The sequence below is a fragment of the Simochromis diagramma genome, unplaced genomic scaffold, assembly GCF_900408965.1.
Source record: "Simochromis diagramma unplaced genomic scaffold, fSimDia1.1 OVJJ01000293.1, whole genome shotgun sequence".
Taxonomy (NCBI): domain Eukaryota; kingdom Metazoa; phylum Chordata; class Actinopteri; order Cichliformes; family Cichlidae; genus Simochromis; species Simochromis diagramma.
This window is the reverse complement of record NW_024386801.1, coordinates 3,859,225-3,877,852: the sequence shown is the minus strand read 5'-3', so window position 1 is coordinate 3,877,852 and position 18,628 is coordinate 3,859,225.

The window sequence follows — 18,628 nt, the reverse complement described above, 5'->3', positions numbered from 1 at the left end:
AATGAATATCTGTATGGCACCCACACTGCTGCATTACAGACACCACAGAGTCTCTATAAAAAATAAAATAAAAAATTCATAGCTACATACATCTGTATTGTAAATAGACACTTCCTTCACCTTTTGGTGCCTGAGATACAGTGTGTATATAACCCTACCACCACCACCTCCCTCCTTTCACCCTTCTACTTCACATGCAATAAAAACCTACATGCGTCCCCCCATCTGGTTGTGTCTGTGCTATCCCTTGTTTGTTTGTTTGTTTGGTGTTCTCGTTGTGTGTCAGCTGCCGCAAGGTGGCTGTGGTGTAAGGAAAGGGGAATATGGAAGTGTGCAGGCAAGCTAGCTCTGCACTTGGGTGCAGCTGAACTTGGGATGACTATAAGCAGCTCCAGATTTATAAGGATCTTGGTGTGCTTAAACATGATGCTTTATGTATTGTAACGCACCTCACGTTGTGTAATTGCGGAGGAAGGGAAGATGAACATGTGTGCGCAAGACACGAAAAGTTCAGTAAGGGTGGAGGGAGAGAGCAGATGGAGGTGAAGGAGAAAGCAAAGTGAGAGTGAAAAAGAGATGACATCATCAAGAAAATGCTGAGCTGGATTTAAAGGCTACTGGATAAAAGAGGTCTGATCCCACATTGCACCATCTCTCTTCCTTCTTTTTCCCCTCTCTCTTCCACTCTCTCTCTCTCGAGATGTACAGTGCAGGTCGTGTTGCCATCCCTACACGGTTAGTTAATGGAAGGAGGATTGAATATTTTAAGCAGCACATCACTCTCTTCCTTTCCCTCCTTACCCCTCTCTCCTTTTTTCTTGTGTGGTTGTGCATTAGTCAAGTGCACACATGACCCTGTTTCTTCTACTGCAGTCCACAATTGGAATCTGCATGACATCATGCTGTATTTTTGGCATGAGTGGTGGTATAGTGAGTGTCCTCTCTGACTCTGTAGCCTCTCTAGGGACCTAGATCTCCTTCTTGCTGGTTGTAGTAACTGCCCATTTGCAAGTGAAATCTTTGCCTGCAGATGCTTCACTGCATCCTGTAACTGCTAAGGAATTTAGATGAAGCATCCCACAATAACACTGCAGATAACTTTATCTCATCAGTGTGTTGTCACTGGGGTTGTCTTGTGAGGAGAGCCTGTGCCTGACTGCGTGCGCTGATTGACACTGAGTAAGAACTTCTCATATACTGTAATGTGACAAAACTGACAAAAACAATACAAACTTTGAGCTGAAAGTGTTTTCCCATACATATGTAAAGGCAATCCATTGCAAACTGTCTGTAAAATTATACATACTCATATAGTTCTACAGTTACTACACCTACCACCTTCTTGTGCAGATGCACAGACTTTCACACACTCACACTTGTGTTCGCTAAGACAACCGGGGTTGCCTGCTGAGGATTCTGACGGCCTCTCTTGGACCAGCGCCATGCACATTCCTCCTTCCCCAGGTTGCCATTGGTTCATCTGAGCTCAGCCAGTGCACTCTGTCACCCCATAAGTGTGGGCTTATGTGTGTGTGTGCGTCTGTTTCAGTGCGAGTCCATGAACCATAAGACGCTTACATAAAAAAAACATCTTCCGTTTGAATGTAGGACACACACAGCCAATATAGGCGCCTAATGCTTGTGTTCATGGCTCCTTGTGAACCCCTCACATGCAGAAAACGTACCCTGATATGGCCCCTCGTTGTATATATACAGTCATACTGTAGTCACATTGATACACGTGTTGGCTTAGTGCCATGAGTAACAATTTAAGGAATACACTGGAGAAAGAACAGGCTCTTCATTGTTGTTTAGATTGCTTTTAGTAAGTATAAAACATTAAACTCATATATTCTAATAACATTTTCTAATATCAGGAGGTTTTGGTTGATGGGCTTGTTTAGGAAACCCTAAATGAAAAGTCTCAATTTTTTTTTACCAAGTTAAAAATTGAAAATTTATACTAAAAAATAGTGATTTGTAGTGTTTTTCCCATCATTTGTCTTATAATTCCTTTGAACTCACAATCTAAATTTGCCACGAGATGATAAATGAGATGACGGTGAGTACTGTTTCTACCCATATGTAAATGTCACTAGATAATTAATATAGACGTGGATAAAATGAAGATAAAGTAATTTTTATTACTTTTTCAAGCATCCTTTGCAGGTGATGGTTACTTGAAATCTGGGCATCACTAAAGCCATAAAGCTGGGTCTGTCATGGTCCTGGGTCGAGCGACCCAGTGTTTGAGTTTTATGTATCTTTTGTATTTATTTGTGCCTTAGCTTAGTTCACCTAGTTAATTTCTAGATTGCTGTTTAGTCTTGTTGTCTCCCCCTGTACTAAGTCTCCCTGGTTCATGCGTCATGTCTGCGTGGTTATGTTTAGTTCATGTCATGTCTAATCTCCATGTTTCCTGTTTTACTTTGAAAGTCTGTATTCAATGTCAGTGTATTTAGTTTCACCTCTCCTGTCGTTAGGTTCATGTGTTTCAGCTGTGCTCCCATGTGTGGCCACTTCCCCTGATCATCCCTCATGTGTATTTAGTCTCTGTGTTTCATGTAGTCTGTGTCGTGTCGTCTGTGTTCCCACCCTGGTGGAGCATGTTGTCACGGCCAGTCTTAGTATTCATAGTTTTTCCTAGTTTTACTTTCCCAGTTTAGTTTGTCACTGCGTTTCTGCCTTGTCTGCACTCCTTGTCACCAGCCACAATAAAGGCTCGCTTTCAGTTAAGTTTACTCCAGTCTACTCTCGTGTGTTCGCACCTGGGTCCACCACACACACCACCGCACGGTCTGCCTCCGCAGAACGTGACAGTACGACGCGACCATGCCGGACCCAGCGACACAAAAGATGGAGATCGTCCTGGACAGTGGAGTCGCTATGCGACAAATGGCTGCACTGTTCCAGAGAGGAGGAACGGGAAGAGTTAGCCCGCCAAGTAGGGGTGTGCGTGTCCGTGTTCCCCTGGTTATGGGAGACGCTGCACCCCCTCATCAGCGACTTTCTCGTCTCCACTCTCCGACTGCGCCTGCAGCAGCAGCGGCCCGGTGTGAGTGCACCGTCACCAGAGCCATGCTGTTGCATCGTTACCCCGCTGCCTCACGAGCCAGTAGCAGTCAGAGTCGGAACAGTGAGGCTCACCGCCGACACACAGTTGGCTCACGCTTCATCGGCTTCCGCATCTTCGCCACCGCCTGACTGCACTACGCGGCGCACGGAGATGCCAGAGGCTGTTGACTTCGGTGAGGAGGAGCGGCAGCAGGTGTTACGGGCGTATCGGGAGGACGAGCTCCGTTGGAAGCCCTGGCTCATCTCAGAGGAGGAGCTCTCGCCAGCCGCCCCGCCTCGGACCGGCCGCCCACCCTCGCCGCCTCAATCGGACTACTCGTCTCCTGCTTCCTATCTGGCACCGATGTGGTCGGAGGACGAGGAGCCAGTCGCTATGGAAAGTCAAGTTTTGTCCACGGCCGCTTCAAAGAGGAAGCGGCGTTCACGCCGCCGTCGCGCATCGCTACGGCCTGTCTTGCCCTCCACTGAGCAACACGAGGATGCTGTGGGGGGCATGGATTTCGACCTCGAGGAGCGGCAGCGCGCCGCATGCGCGCAACTAGAGGAAGAGCTCCGGTGGGAGCCGTGGCTCGCTCCTAACTACGAAGAGATTTTCCGCGGGACACGCCTGGCCCTTGGGGGCCCCCGGAGTTGCCAGGAGCTCCCGCCTACCGCTCCGCCAACACTCGCCTCCTCAGCCTCTGCGACGCTGCAGGAGGCCCCACCGTCCACTTCAACGGGGTCCACAGCCAAGAAAAAGCGGCGTTCGCGTCGCCGTCACACCGCCCAACACTCGGAGGTGAGTGAAACTGTTCTGTCACCCCAAGTTACCTCTGAGTGGAAGGCGTGTGAAGTGAATACAGACTTAGCCGGAGATATGGCTAGTAATGAACTATTAACCAAGCCACAGTCTAGAGACAGTTCTTCTCAGTCAATCACGACTAATTCACTCAATCCTGCAGGGACCACAGAATCTACACATAGACTGAAAAAGACTTCCACTGCTTTTCGTGTTAATAGTGGGAGGGAGGTGTTTCCTTTTGTGTCTCTTTCCGTGTCTGCAGTTCCGACCAAGTCTGAGCTGCCTATGGCAAATGTCTTCCCTCCTGAGTCGGCCCTGCTCCTCCACCAGTCGCTTAATGAAGGTAATGAAAGCATAACTCAGTCACTGGTGAAGGTCATGTCTGGACACCATGTTCTAACTAAAGGTTCAGCTGTACCTGAACTGACCGGCTCCCAAGCCACACCCTTCTTCAATGGGCCAACAAATCTGCCGGTGTCGGAGCCGGACCTCAAGAAATGTGTTTTCCCACCTCTGGGGCCCTCTGCAGCCGCAGTAAGCAAGGATAATGCAGAGGTGGCGGACCATGAATTAAAGTGTGACATAACTAGTGCTCCTGTTTGCCCAGCTACACTTGTGTTTAATGAACTGAAAACTGTGAACGCTGATCATGAACCCATGTTAAGTCGTCAAGATGCAAACATAACTGCAGATCACGGTGACCTGGACTGTGTAATGCCACAACATGAATTCTGTCTTCCTGAAGGTAACACAGAGGGCGATTTTGAACAGTTTTGCTCTAGCACCATTACCTCCAATCAGGAGATGGAGGCCGAGATCAGGGTTAATGTGACACCATTTCCTCCTGTCTCTGTGAACTCATCACTAGATAAGATTTTGGCCTCGAACAATGGTGTTACCACTCACTCACAGCCTGAAGTGTCACCTGCTTCAGTTAATGGTTCAAGTACTGTTTTACCTGTATCGGTCTCTCAACTCAATATAGCTATCACTCCGAAGCCACAGATCACTACGGGTGCGGGTTCCAGCAAACGCATCTGTCCAACATATCACAGTCATGCTACTACTATGCCATCAGTTAGGTCCATGCCTGAGTATTTAATGTTTGTCCAGGAGCCACACCCTGATGGTCTAAGCCTTGTTTTTTGTGGGTCGAGTGGCAATTCTTGTTTTTCACATGGTTAAACCAGCCCCTCTGAGCCTTACACTACCATTGATTGAGTCCAACCAGCTTATGTTGACTCCTCCTGTGACTACAGAGACTGGGCCATTAGCCTTTAAGCCACTTACAACTGATGCAGACTCTGAGAACCTAAAGACTGCTGGCTCGGAACTGGTGGTCATTAACACTGCTCACTTCATGGACTCCTGTGCTAAGATAGTAAGCCCTATAGACTGTTTTCCACCTGCTCTCTCTCTCTCTCTCTGTGGGATTATGCCTCAACAGCCTGTGTTTGCTCAGCTCCCTGTCCAGCCAGCGGCTCAGCTCCCTGTCCAGCCAGCGGCTCAGCTCCCTGTCCAGCCAGCGGCTCAGCTCCCTGTCCAGCCAGCGGCTCAGCTCCCTGTCCAGCCAGCGGCTCAGCTCCCTGTCCAGCCAGCGGCTCAGCTCCCTGTCCAGCCAGCGGCTCAGCTCCCTGTCCAGCCAGGGGCTCAGCTCCATAACTGTTCATCCTGCGTCTGCTGCTGGATGCCCGGGTGTGCCTATCCGGCACCCTGCAGCAGCCACACCACTTCACATCACGTCAGCTGGAGGGCCCGAGGAGCCCGTCCAGCCACCATCTACTTCTGCGTCGCCTGGTCCAGCCGCGGCCTCTGCTTCTGCCACGCCTGGTCTAGCGATTGTTACACCCCCGTCCAAAGTACATCCAGCACCTCGGCATCGTCGGCCAGTTTCTGGGCCTCTAGCCGGACGTCATCGCCGTCGTGGTCGGCCCCCAGACCGCCTTCGCCTGAGTCGCCGCCGTACGGTCGGCCCCCTGACCTGTCTCTACGTCATCGCCGCCGTTGCCTTCCGCACGGCTGGCCTCCGGACCAGCTCTATCACCTGTGCCACCCACCTGGTCGGCCCCCCGACCGTTTGACCTATGAACTCTTGTGCCTGCGAGCTCCGGGTCGGCCTCCTGAACTGCACCGCTGCTGCCTTCTGCACGGCCGGCCTCCTGATATGAGATGGCATGGCCTGTTGTGTTGCCGCCCTCCAGGCCGACCCCCTGAACTTTGTTTGGACTTTTGTCATGTGCTCCAGTGTTTCCTGTCGGCTGTTTTGTTTCCTGTCCTGGGCCCTCCGTCCTGGGCCCTCCGTCCTGGGCCCCCCGCCCGCCCGGGCTCAGTGGTCCGTTTTTTGGTTTGGGGCTGTCTGGAGCCAGCCCTTGGAGGGGGGGGGTGGTGTCATGGTCCTGGGTCGAGCAACCCAGTGTTTGAGTTTTATGTATCTTTTGTATTTATTTGTGCCTTAGCTTAGTTCACCTAGTTAATTTCTAGATTGCTGTTTAGTCTTGTTGTCTCCCCCTGTACTAAGTCTCCCTGGTTCATGCGTCATGTCTGCGTGGTTATGTTTAGCTCATGTCATATCTAATCTCCATGTTTCCTGTTTTACTTTGAAAGTCTGTATTCAATGTCAGTGTATTTAGTTTCACCTCTCCTGTCGTTAGGTTCATGTGTTTCAGCTGTGCTCCCATGTGTGGCCACTTCCCCTGATCATCCCTCATGTGGGAGTCTCTGTGTTTCATGTAGTCTGTGTCGCGTCGTCTGTGTTCCCACCCTCCATGTTGTCACAGCCAGTCTTAGTATTCATAGTTATGGTTTCCTGTGTCTTCATAGTTTTTCCTAGTTTTACTTTCCCAGTTTAGTCATAGTTTAGTTTGTCACTGCGTTTCTGCCTTGTCTGCACTCCTTGTCACCAGCCGCCACAAAGGCTCGCTTTCAGTTAAGTTTACTCCAGTCTACTCTCGTGTGTTCGCACCTGGGTCCACCACACACACCACCGCACGGTCTGCCTCCGCAGAACGTGACAGGGTCTTTACTGTAGATGTCTTTAGTTGTTTGTGGGTCTCTCTACCTCCCATTAGTTTGAGCTGAAATACAGCTTGGTGGGGTGATAGTCATATGACTCACTGACTCTCCACTTCTTTACCTTCAAAAACTTTTGGGTCGCTTTCACATGTCATTGTCCATCGCTACCGTGAGGTGCTGGCCAGTCAAATGAACGAATCTGAGCAGAAAATATAACTTCATCAGGCTAGTTCTGTCTTCTGTCAAATCACCAGTAAACAAGAGTGATCCATTACCAGTGGAAATCATGAGTGCCTATGCATCACACTGCCTCCACTGTGTTTTACAAGTGATGTGGTACGCTCCACAGTCGTTACGAGGCTTCTCCATACATCTTTTCCTCCCACTTTGATAAGTCATATAAAGTTACAAGGCAAGATGAGGTAGTGGCTGTTCTTTCTGCCAAAATGCAGTTTAACAGCAGGGTTTTAATAGTTTTGCAATTTTCATTAGTTTTTATTTTTATTTAGTTTTGACTTCAGATTTTCAATTTTATATCATTTTTAATTAGTTTTTACCATTTGTTTGCTAGTTTAGTTTTTAGTTTTTATTTTTATTTTTTTGAAAATCCTTAGTTTCAGTTTAGTTTTGATTAGTTATAGTTTTGTGTTTGCAATAATTATGTGTAACAAAATACCCTTGGGTATGTTGCTATTCCAGCTACCATACCCTGGACAGGTCGCCAGTCTGTCGCAGGGCTAACACGCAGAGACAGACAACTCACATTCCCACCTATGGGGAACCTATGAAACCTATCAACCACTGATACCAGGTACCAATAAAAGATAAATCTTGGCCCCAATGAGACTATTAACTCTTGCAGCACCGGGTGTTCATAATTTTAGTTCAAGTGAATTGCTAAACTTAAGGCAATTGGCTCACATAGTTGTGTAGATATCCCAGTCTCAATAAACATATTCGCCAACGCTTCCTTTCGCTTGTGATGTTCCTGTGAATTGACAAACCAGTAGCCATCAGGTCGCTGTTGGAAGCACTGCATTAATGTTTTTTGTGGAGTTGTCTTGGGATGCATCACGCTGCCTTGCCTGGGGTTAGCTTCTGTTTCTGGGGATGAGGGTTGGGCGTGCTCCCTTAGCTTCTCAAGGTAAGCTATGGTTAGCCTTCTTGTGCGAGCTTTTCAAGTGCACTTTAAGGTTTGTGGGATTTTTTTTTTCCCTTTAGAAATGTCCTGCATAATTTGTCTCTTTCCACTACAAGACACTTGCTTTATCTAAAACACAATCATATTCAAAGTAATCCGAAATTGGACCCTGGTGATTTCTCCCGACTTTTGCTGACATGACACTACGCGTGGAAGGAGCGGCAACACAAATGACTCGACTAACGTACTTGCCACCCGCTGGCATAATGAGACACAGCAAGAAAAAAACCTGGAAACTAAACTTCATTTTCACCCCAGACTATTGTATGACACACACACACGTCAATGAAAACTCAATGAATTTATAGCAAAAACACATTTTTGCTATAAATTCAGTTAATTTTAGTTAGTTTTGTGAACACTCATTACAGTTTTAGTTAGGTTTCCTGTTTTTGCAAAGTCTTGTTTTTATTTTTATTTCCGTTAACGAAAATGTTTTTTCACTTCTAGTTTTCGTTATTTCGTTTTCATTAACGTTAATAACCTTGTTTAACAGTAATTTGATTTATTTATTTACTGGATATTGTTAGCTTAGCAGCATATCTGCTACGCTTATGCATATTTATATTATGCATATTCATATTTATATCTGCTTAATTTTTGTTGTGTGGTACCATACTTTTAGGTAGTTTAGACTTGCGGTTTGTTAAAAGTACACGAAAAGAAACTCCTTTTTGTTGTTTATTTACAATTATATTTGATTATGATTTAAGATTTCTGTATGTATACATCCTTTTCTGGATTTTTTTTTTTAATATTTTGATTATATACAGTATTGCCTTATATAGTAAAGATAGTTGGACTGGATGGTCCATGCTCCTGCCCGCTGTTCAACACATTTATTTAGATTTTAAACTTTGCAAAAATAGCGATGCCTAAATATGAAGAGCCATGGAAGATAAGGGAGTTGGTTCGATGCATCTGGTATGCGTGTGTTTCAAAAATCATAACAATGAGAAAAAGAAGGGTTCAAATAGGTTCAGTTCAACAGAAATCAACTGGGGTCTGGCCACCCATCTGGAGTACAGAGCACTGAGCTCTGGTTTGCACACATACCCACATGTGCACTGGTCAGTGAACCCCTAGCTGGTGGAATCATATTGGCTGGAGGCTTTGCCAAGTCAATAACACAGCCTGATCCCTGATGCTGAACTTCCTGGAAGTCCCGACTCGTCTCAGCACTTTCATGTACCTGCTCAACGCTCCAGCTGCTGCTTGGCTGCACAGTGGGCTGAATGGAGATCAGGGAGTCTATCACTCCTTTGCGCCTGCCTGCAGGTCATTCTGAAACACCAGTTTAGAGGAGAGCAGAGGAGAGGACAAACCATAGGAACATTGAGCCATGGAGATTGGATTGATTTGTTTCTACTGACAATAAGATCCTATGCATATTAGCAGGGGTTTCTTCCCATGATGCACAATTAGACTGCGGTCAAAAAACTCCTTGCAGCACCCATGTATATGTCTGAGAATGATCAGAAACTATTGTAGAAGAGAGACATGAGAGGAGGGTGAAAAGTGTGGTTACAACGAGCGGTTAGGAAAATATTTGTGAAGGTGAACTGTCGAGAGACAGATGGACAAGAAGAAAAACAGAGTGAGGTTTAGAAGCTATTGGTCTTGGTTTGGGGGATTAGAAGGGATGCATGGCGTAAGAGAATTTGTGTCAGACATCTCTGGTCTAAATGGCTGTTGGCTACTTGCTCTTATTTACAACATCTTCACTTTCTTACACTACTGTTTCATTTCCAGCTGCGTCGGTCTTACGTCAGAAAATGCCACTGTTAGCCATTACGTTAGCCAACATAATGACAGAACTGCTCCCGCAGCCAAAGACGGCTCAGCGACCTCTGGCTTGATTTCAACCAGCATGGCTTGCACTTTTGTGGCCTGGATTCATACAGCAGGGTATGACTTACCAGGTTTGACCACCAGGAAGCTGATTACGGTTGCTTGGGCTCAGCAGACAATGAGTTTGATGACCTCGCTGGCACTGTTTCAACAAGGGGTACTCAACTATTGCGACCTGAATTTGACTGTCTGGCTGCCACTGGTGTGGCCTGGGTTCAGTAGACAGAGCTTGACTTGCATGGCCTGAGTTCATCAGATGGAGTCCAACTTTTCTGGCCTGAGCTTGTCAGACAGGGCTCAACTGGTGTGGCCTTGGCGGATACAGAGCCTCACGGTGATTGAGGATGTGTTTGTTTCCCAGGCAGCGAGCAGGCAAGGTGGCGGCATTGCTTCTGCACAGCTGAGAACTTGGTGTGGGGGAGAGGGAGCCAAAACAAACTACTGTGATTGCCTCCCATATGCCCTCCTGACCTCAGTGTTTCAATTGCCAGGCAAAGAAGAGGAACAGGGTGAAGGGAAAGGAAAGAGGTGGTTTTTGAGAGGTTGTTATTGAGGTTAGAGCTGAGGTGGCTCTTGGTAGTGGGAGAGGTCACTTGAGTATTCAGCAGAATTCTGGTTCAGGACCCTTAATTTAGATCTATAAACAATATTATTTTGTGTATATGCATAAAGTAGGCATCAACTACAATCTCTGCTCCCCCTCTTCTATCTATCTATCTATCTATCTATTGACCAAATGATGATTTTACAGTTAATAGTCCATAGAGAGAAGTGATGAAGAACAACAAAAGTTAAAGGAAGGAATAAAGGGGGAAATGGACAGGGAGTGAGAGAAAGGGAGACTTGTCGTCTGAGAGGCTGTGTGGTTCGGGTTAGGTTGTGGTTTAAGCCTTGAGAGAGCGGGAGGGGAGAGAGTGGGAGGCGCAGGGGGCGAGCAAGGCAGCGCATACCCGCAGCATTCAAATGGAGCTCCCATTGGGAGGTTTTACGCTTCAAAATGGTTTCCTGTGACGTGGATTGTGTGTTTGATTTGAGCTTTGAGGGGTTTGTGTTATTCTCGGGAGGGGAGAATCTAGCACGCTCTCATTTCCGCACTACCAACAGCCAGCAGAAAGTTGGCAAGCCGAAACAGGGGGATTGTAAAGACAGATTTTTCTTTCCCTCTTCGTACGAACCACATTTTTTCTGCTTTTACTTTTTTCGCCATGTTTTTTTGCTGAGCCTGCTTCAGGACTTAGCCTGCATATTGATGGATTGTTCTTAATAATTGGACCTGCTCAGACCTGTGTCTTTCCCTGGTTTTCCCAGGCTGCCTGATTTTCTGCTGATCTTAACATTTGTGAACAAAAAAAAGTGTATTATTTAGATGTGTGGACACATTTGCTCCCTGACACAAATGCATGCCTGCAAAAATGTACAAGCCAGTTTGCACGTAAACTGCGCAAGCTGTCAAACACAGCTTGCGCAGGAACTAATTGCAAACAATGGATGCCAGCTGGGCAGTAGGTGCAAGCAGTACAAATGGGTCCAGGTTTATTCTTTTTAAACTAGCTTTGAGGAGAAAGAACGAGAAAAAATACAGTCAAATGGGGCAAAAAAACACCCCCCAGAAGATAAAGTTTGTAGATAGAATAGAGGCAAGGGTCACCAAAAAGAGAGGGAAGGGGCTTACACCATGGCAGCAGGAAGCCACCTCTAAGACCATAAGGAGTCATACAAACCATCAGAGAGCTTACTGTTCTGCCAACTACTGTACTTCACAGAGCCAAGAAAATGCCAGAAATCAACACTGAATGTGTTTGTGTTGGGGGAATATCCGTAGAACCCCACTCTCTTTCCTGATCAGCAGTTTTCTTTCTCTCGTCTCTCTCTTTCACGTTCCCTCTCTCTACCTTTTTCCTTTCTCCTGCCCGCCATCCCACCAGTCTTTATTTTCTTTCTGTAAATACCGTACCGTATATGCACTCCGCTTTTGTAAGAGGACAATTACTGTAACAGAGTTTCTACTGTGTGGTGTGCATGGAAAACTTCTAGAGGCCAATTTTCTCCACGAAGTTATGAAAATAGTTTTGATAGAATGACTGGGCTTTCCCCAGTATGTGGTGGCCGAGTAGCTCTGGGGTTCCACTGCCATCCCGGTCCCCACCCTCTGCTTCAGTATCCCAGTTGTATTCTTCTAGTTATCTAAGCGTTATCCATTCATGAAATACCAGCCAGCAGTACGCAGCCAACAAATACATGTGTCAAGAACCGGTAAGTGTCTTCAAGAGCCTCTTGATATCTGTGTTTCCTTTACAGCACTGGAAATTTTATACAACTTTTGAAGGTCTCCAAATTGCTTTGATCCTAAAGTGCAAAATACATATAGCATTGCGCCATTTAATATGTATCACTTTATGGTGATAGCTAGCAGCCACGTTATAGTTTGGATATCCAGATGCAGGTTAAAAATTCGGAAAATAATTCTCTTATTAACTGGGTATTCCACTGGTGTTGCTGTTATCTTATAAAAAACAGAAAAATGGTTGAACTCATATGTTCTTCCATATGAACGTACTTTAAGTTGTATACGTATAAAGTATTAACCCTAAGAAAGCTACCTTCAACTGCTCCCTTATTCACCACTGCTGGTAACTCCACATGTCTGATTTGACGTTGGATTCAGATTATGATAGATTTTTGCATTTGATTCCCTTTCTGATGCAGTTCCAGAAGGGCTTTGAGTCTTCTCCTGGGATTGAACCAGAGAGCTTTTTAGGCAAATGAACACCGCACCATTAATAACCATTTATAAGGAAAAGTGAGTTTGCGTGTTCTCCTCATACCTGCACGAGGTTGTCTCTAGAAAATCTGCCAATCATGTAAGGTTAATGCTGCCTATGTAGCCTGAGATGGTAAAGCCTGAAAATGAGCTCTCCACAGTCTGTAAAATACATGGGCACTTTTAGTATGCACATATGGTGTTTGTGTGTCTGTCTCATCTGTTTAGTCTGCTCATTGTGTTTTGCCCCTTGCACATTTTCATTTTTGGATCTGAGGTGCTCCACAGTGTTCTTGTGTTCATGTTAGACAATCTAAAACATCTTCAAATGACCTTTTGTGGTTATAGGTGACACGCAAAAGGAAGTGAACAAAAGCTGGCTGTCAGTGACAGAAATTCACCATTTGAGGAGAGACAAAGAAAAGGAACACTCTCTGGCTGATCTCTCATCCCACCTCTTAGCAAATTGGTTGTTGATTGTGTACAGACATTGTTGATGGTGCTCTCCTGTACCAATAAAGCCTAGTGTAGAGCAGAGCAGGGGCCCTCTAGGTCTTTTTATTGTAACGAGAGTACATTTTGGCCGGGGCTCCAATTCTCAGCACGAAAAACAATAATAACAACATCAGCACACAACCCCGAGATCTGGACCTCAGGCAGAGGCAGGCCCAGGGAGAACTGATATGCTGCTAATGTTGCGGGCCGCTGGTACCGTCCAACACATAATGCACTTCTGAAGTGACTGGAACTGCTGTTGGCAGCTCAAATGTACAGTTAGTGAAACAGTTTTAGGACTCAAACGTGCAGCTGTTTAGAATACATGTGAGCCCAGGCCTTAGTGCTAGCCCACCCCCTTCCCTCTTTCCTGTACACACATTGGTATAGAGAGAGATTCCTAGGTCTCCTGAAGACAAACAAAAGAGAAGGAATCCATGTCCAAATAGTAGGGAGTTTACACAGAGACCACACAACAGCATCACAGCGGTCTAATCTATTTGTAATTAAAAAGTTCGCTCTGCGATGTCCTCACCCAGACAACAACATATCCATCTTGCCTTGGCCTTGTTATGATCATGGCCTGTTTTTTTTCTTGTTCTCCTTTCCCCTTCTGTTCTCAGTTGTTGTTCCTGTAACATAATATTTGTTTATGCTTGTGTGTATCTGTGAAAGATCTCTCTGTTGTGTTGGTGACATCTTGAGAAGGCAACCCATGACCCACTAAATGACTCACAAAAGAGGGACTTTATTATGTTTATTTTTTAACCCACTCTCCGCCAGTCTCCAAACCTTTAAAACATCTACCATATACCACCAAACAGGCAAAATTACATTAGGAGCTGGACTGTATTTCAATAAATATATATCTACTACACACATCCCATCCCCACTTAATGCAGTGCAGTGCGTGAAATCAGATTCTTACAGTTAGTACATTTGGAGTAAAATGTTCTCATTCCTTCTTGGACGACTTTCTTCTACTTTATGGTAAGTCCAACGGCAAAAAGAAGAGATGGGGAGAACGGAGGAAAAAGGAAAGAAAGATGAAAAGATATATTGAGAGATTTAAAGGGCAGAGGAGGGCTCAGGTGACTCAGCTTTCCCCCTGGAAGCAGAATGAGGGGAGCTGTGGGTTTGAACCCCCCAAAGTTTTACTAGAACACAGACTTTTTAACAGGAGGGAAAAACAATGTTATAGCTGCTTCCTGCACCACTGAGTGTTCCCCACCAGTAAACATAACAGTGATTGGGTCATAATGTTATGGTCTGGCATCAGGTGAATACAACGTTTTTTTGTTGTTTTTTTTTTTTTTCTCCCTTTCTAGCTAGCCAGACACCACCCCTCCTGTTCTTCTGCTCTTTTCCATGTGGAGGAATAGGCTCCAGTGTTAAAGAAATATCAGTCATCAGCCTTGTTATTGCGCACTCACTTGCTCCATCTGCAATGCTGGCACTCAAACACACTCTTTGTGTGAGTGGACACGGTGGCTGCTCTCCCTCTCTCCTTCTCCCTTTTCACTCTCTCTTTCTCTCTGTTTCTCTTTTACTGTTAAATGCTACTTATTATTTCCCAACAAGGCAGGCTGGGGGAAACTCTGATGTAAAGGAACGTACTTACCTACTTACTGTCAGCAGCGTGTGCTCTTTAATTGGGTGCGTGTTTGCGCGCGCACATGTCTGTGAATAGATGTGTTTGCTATCTGTAATTAGTGCATGGCAATATACATTATCATAACTGGCAGGTGAAGGTATGTGTGCGTGTGTGTGCGCGGGCACGACGCGTGTGCGATGTAAAGTGTGTGTGCCAATTTTATGATACAAAGAGCTCTGTCAGGTTCAGCACTATGAATCAGGTTGCAGGGCAGCTGTGTGTGTGACAGTAGCAGTAAAAACAAACAGAAGTTCTCCACTCTGGAAAAATGTAATGCTATGAAAATGGCAACTATGGCAATGATGGGAAACGATCCATGTTGAGTTTCCAAACTGTGTTGCATTTGGAAAGAAGCACAGGAGTAAAATAACATGAATACACTATATCGGTTATGGGATACTTATAGGTGGGATTTATATAGTAAGTGCGTGATTGGTGGAAAACGTGAGCCTTACATCATATCATGGGTCGTGCAATTAATCTTCCCAAGGGGGCACATGAAGAAACTGGGACTATTGTGGAGGGCTGCACCAATAAGCTGAACTCACTCAGTTTTAATTTTATCTCTTCTGCTGTTAAGAGAAGATGATGCAATTATCCAAGCATGCAGTTACCTCTGTCAACAAATCATTCACAGTCCCTTTCATTCAGCGCATTGCCGCCAGCATCTCTGTGATCTCAAGCGCTTTTTGTATCCCACATACAAAGATGAGCAACCGGGCTGTGTCATGGACATCACAGGTCTCTTCCAAGCCAAGGGAGGAAAGTCAAAATTGGCTGCTGTGTTCCAGATTTTCTTCAATGTCGTCAATCTGTTTTATTACAGTTCACTCGGAAAGGCCGCATTCTCAAATGTTTCTTTATCTCAGGGCATATTAGTGCAGAGACTCCACCAAAAACTCTCCATCAGAGAATGGCTTGACTGCTCTGTCACTGGATGTGTAAAGCTTGGTCAAATGTCCCCTTATTGCTTTTACAGCTTTTCTAGCAAAGTTCCAAGTATTTTCCTACTCTGCACGAACAAATTTGCAAACAACAAAATTGTATTGTGAATTCCTGCAAAACGGAAAAAAACTGTAAGAACGTATTTGATGGGGGAGGTTATCAGAGTAGCTGAAATGGGATAAACTGCATGATGTATACTTATTTACATTTGAATCCTAATTTACCATTGATCTCATGCAGGCAGTTAATGGAAAATCAACCAGAAAGAAAGGTTATTAAGTGACTTTAAACATAACATAGTTTGCTGATTTTCTCACTAAACCATTTCTGGGGTTTACAGACAATGGAATGAAAAGAAGAAACCAAACAAAAAAAGCAAAACAAAGCAAAAAAAAATTAAATCCAGTAAGCGGTAGTTCTCTGGGCAAAAATGTTCAGTTGACAGGATAGCAACATTTCAATGAAGCTACGCACAAGAGCATCTCTATCAAACCTTAAAGCAGATGGGTTACAGCAGCAGATGACCACACATGGTGGAACTCCTGTCAGCTAAGAACAGGAAACTGAGGCAGTAATTTGCACAGGCCCACCAGAATTGGACAGCAAAAGATTATAAAAATGCTTTGAAGATGGCAGCAGCAGAATTTGGTATAAATGACATGAAAGCAAGTATCCAGCGTAACTCGTATCAGTACTGTTGGATATCCATCTTCCTATGGATAACGTACCAAGCCACAAAGCTCAAATCCTCTCAAACTGGTTTGTGGATGACAGATTTTGCATCATTGATGCGCAGCTGACAAATCTTCAACAACTGTGTGATGCTGTCATGTCAACAAGCACCAAAATCTTTGAGGAATTTTTGCAGCATGCTGTTAAAGCTATGCCATGGAGAATTAAGGCAGTTCTATCTGGATACCTACATGCTTTTTTCTCTTGTGCATTGATTAAAAATAGCTTTTTATTAAGTGCTGTACAGTGAAAGGCTTTTATTCCTGCACTCATAGCCTAAGGTTCCTGTGTGCTTCTTATGCCTTTCAGTTTTAAAACCTTTATCTATGCATCTGTTGGAGCAGACATTAAACATTGCACAACACAGGGCTACCCATTAGCCTGCAGATGTATGACTTGTTTTGCAGTTGGGTGACAGGATGTAGTATCCTGATTAATCATTGATAAACAGCTAAGTAAATGAATGGATAGAGTGTGTAAATTTCCTGTCTACCATATGCAACAGATCACCCGCACACCGCCTGATGTAATTGTTGGGGATTAGGGATTGGACAATGCCATGGATCTGGCTGGGGGTTGTTTGTATGCATCTGTTTTTGTGTCAGTTGCATGTGCGCACATGTGTGTGCACTGTGAAGTAGGAAAGAGGATTCAGCCCAGGGGGTCATTTTCCTTTGGTCAGACAGACAGTCAGCATAGGATCCCCGTTATCTCATGTCTGGAGTTTCCAGATGAGAGCTGAGAAGGCAGCAAACACATTTGGCTGGCCTTAGTCATACTGTGTGCGCGCTGTGTATTTCTATCTTTGTGAGATCCAGTGTGAGTTTTAGGTATGTTTGGATAAAGAGGACAGTTTAAGGGTTAACACTTCATTTTAGGTTTGAGGTTAGAGGGTCAGATGAATACCTCGGATTAATGAGACTCTATCAAAGACCGAAATGTCAGTGTAAGAGTGTGTGTGCTTGCATGTGTGTGTGTGTTTATTTCAGTTTGTAAAATACCCAGCATATCCCTTGCCTTAAACACACTGACCTCATCCATGGAGGAGTCTAATAAATTCACTGCAGGTGACGAGTGCAGAACTGGCTTTAAAACAGCAACACTTGAAAACAACTTTGCCATTTGGTTTCATTGCATAGGTATGCTGTTAAGACTGGTGGATTAACTGGTAGATCTTCTATATCAAGCATAATCGCCCTCTCAGGGACCTTGTACAGTTCAAATCTTAATAATACTTTAAACCAAAACAGCCTCTGAAGTTTAGCAAATGCTATCTGGTTTGAGTTACATCAGCAAAAAACCTCTGAAGTTGACAAAAGCTCTGGGGCAGAGGTGTGAAGATTGAGGAGTTTTCGTAACAGCAGTCTCCTCTCTCAACAGAGCAGTACAATCTTCCCACAGCCTCCCATAAATTTTTTTAAACTCTTAATCGTGGTCTAAGTCTGCACTTTGGTTGTTGTAATTGCAAAACATGACAGAACGATCTGGCCAGCTACTAGACCCAGCAGACTTAGCTGCATTAGAGGAGTAGCCGTATCTCACTAGGGGGCAGTTCTCGGGGAGCAGTTCAGTCTATCCACTCCAGGCTTTCTTCACCTCCAGTTTCTCAAGCTCCAGCTCAGGCTAGCACTGTGGCTCTGTTTTGCAACCCACCGGCTGTGATCCGGCTTCCACCTCGGCCGGTCATTTCGGGGTCGAGCTACGTCGCTGCGGGGAGTTCCTTCTCGTGCACTTAGGCATTTTCTGATGATTACACTGAAATATCACATCTCACTGGGTTGTTTGATGGATCGAGGCCTACCTACTCACTCATCCTACTAAACTGGTTACCTATGCCCCAATTCATTGCTGACTTTAAGGCAGTTTTTGACTATCCTTTGTGCAAAACAGAGGCAGAATTTTCAATCTCTATCAAGACAACAGGTCAGCTGTAGAATTTTCTATTGAATTTTCTGTGTTAGCAGCAGAGACTGGTTTTAAGGAAAGGGCTCTAGGAGGGGCATTTTATAACTCTTTAAATGAACAAATGAAAGATGAGCTGCCAACCTGCGATGAACCCGAATCCTTAGATGAACCGATGAACATAGCCGTTATAACTGGGTTATTACTAGGATATTACTT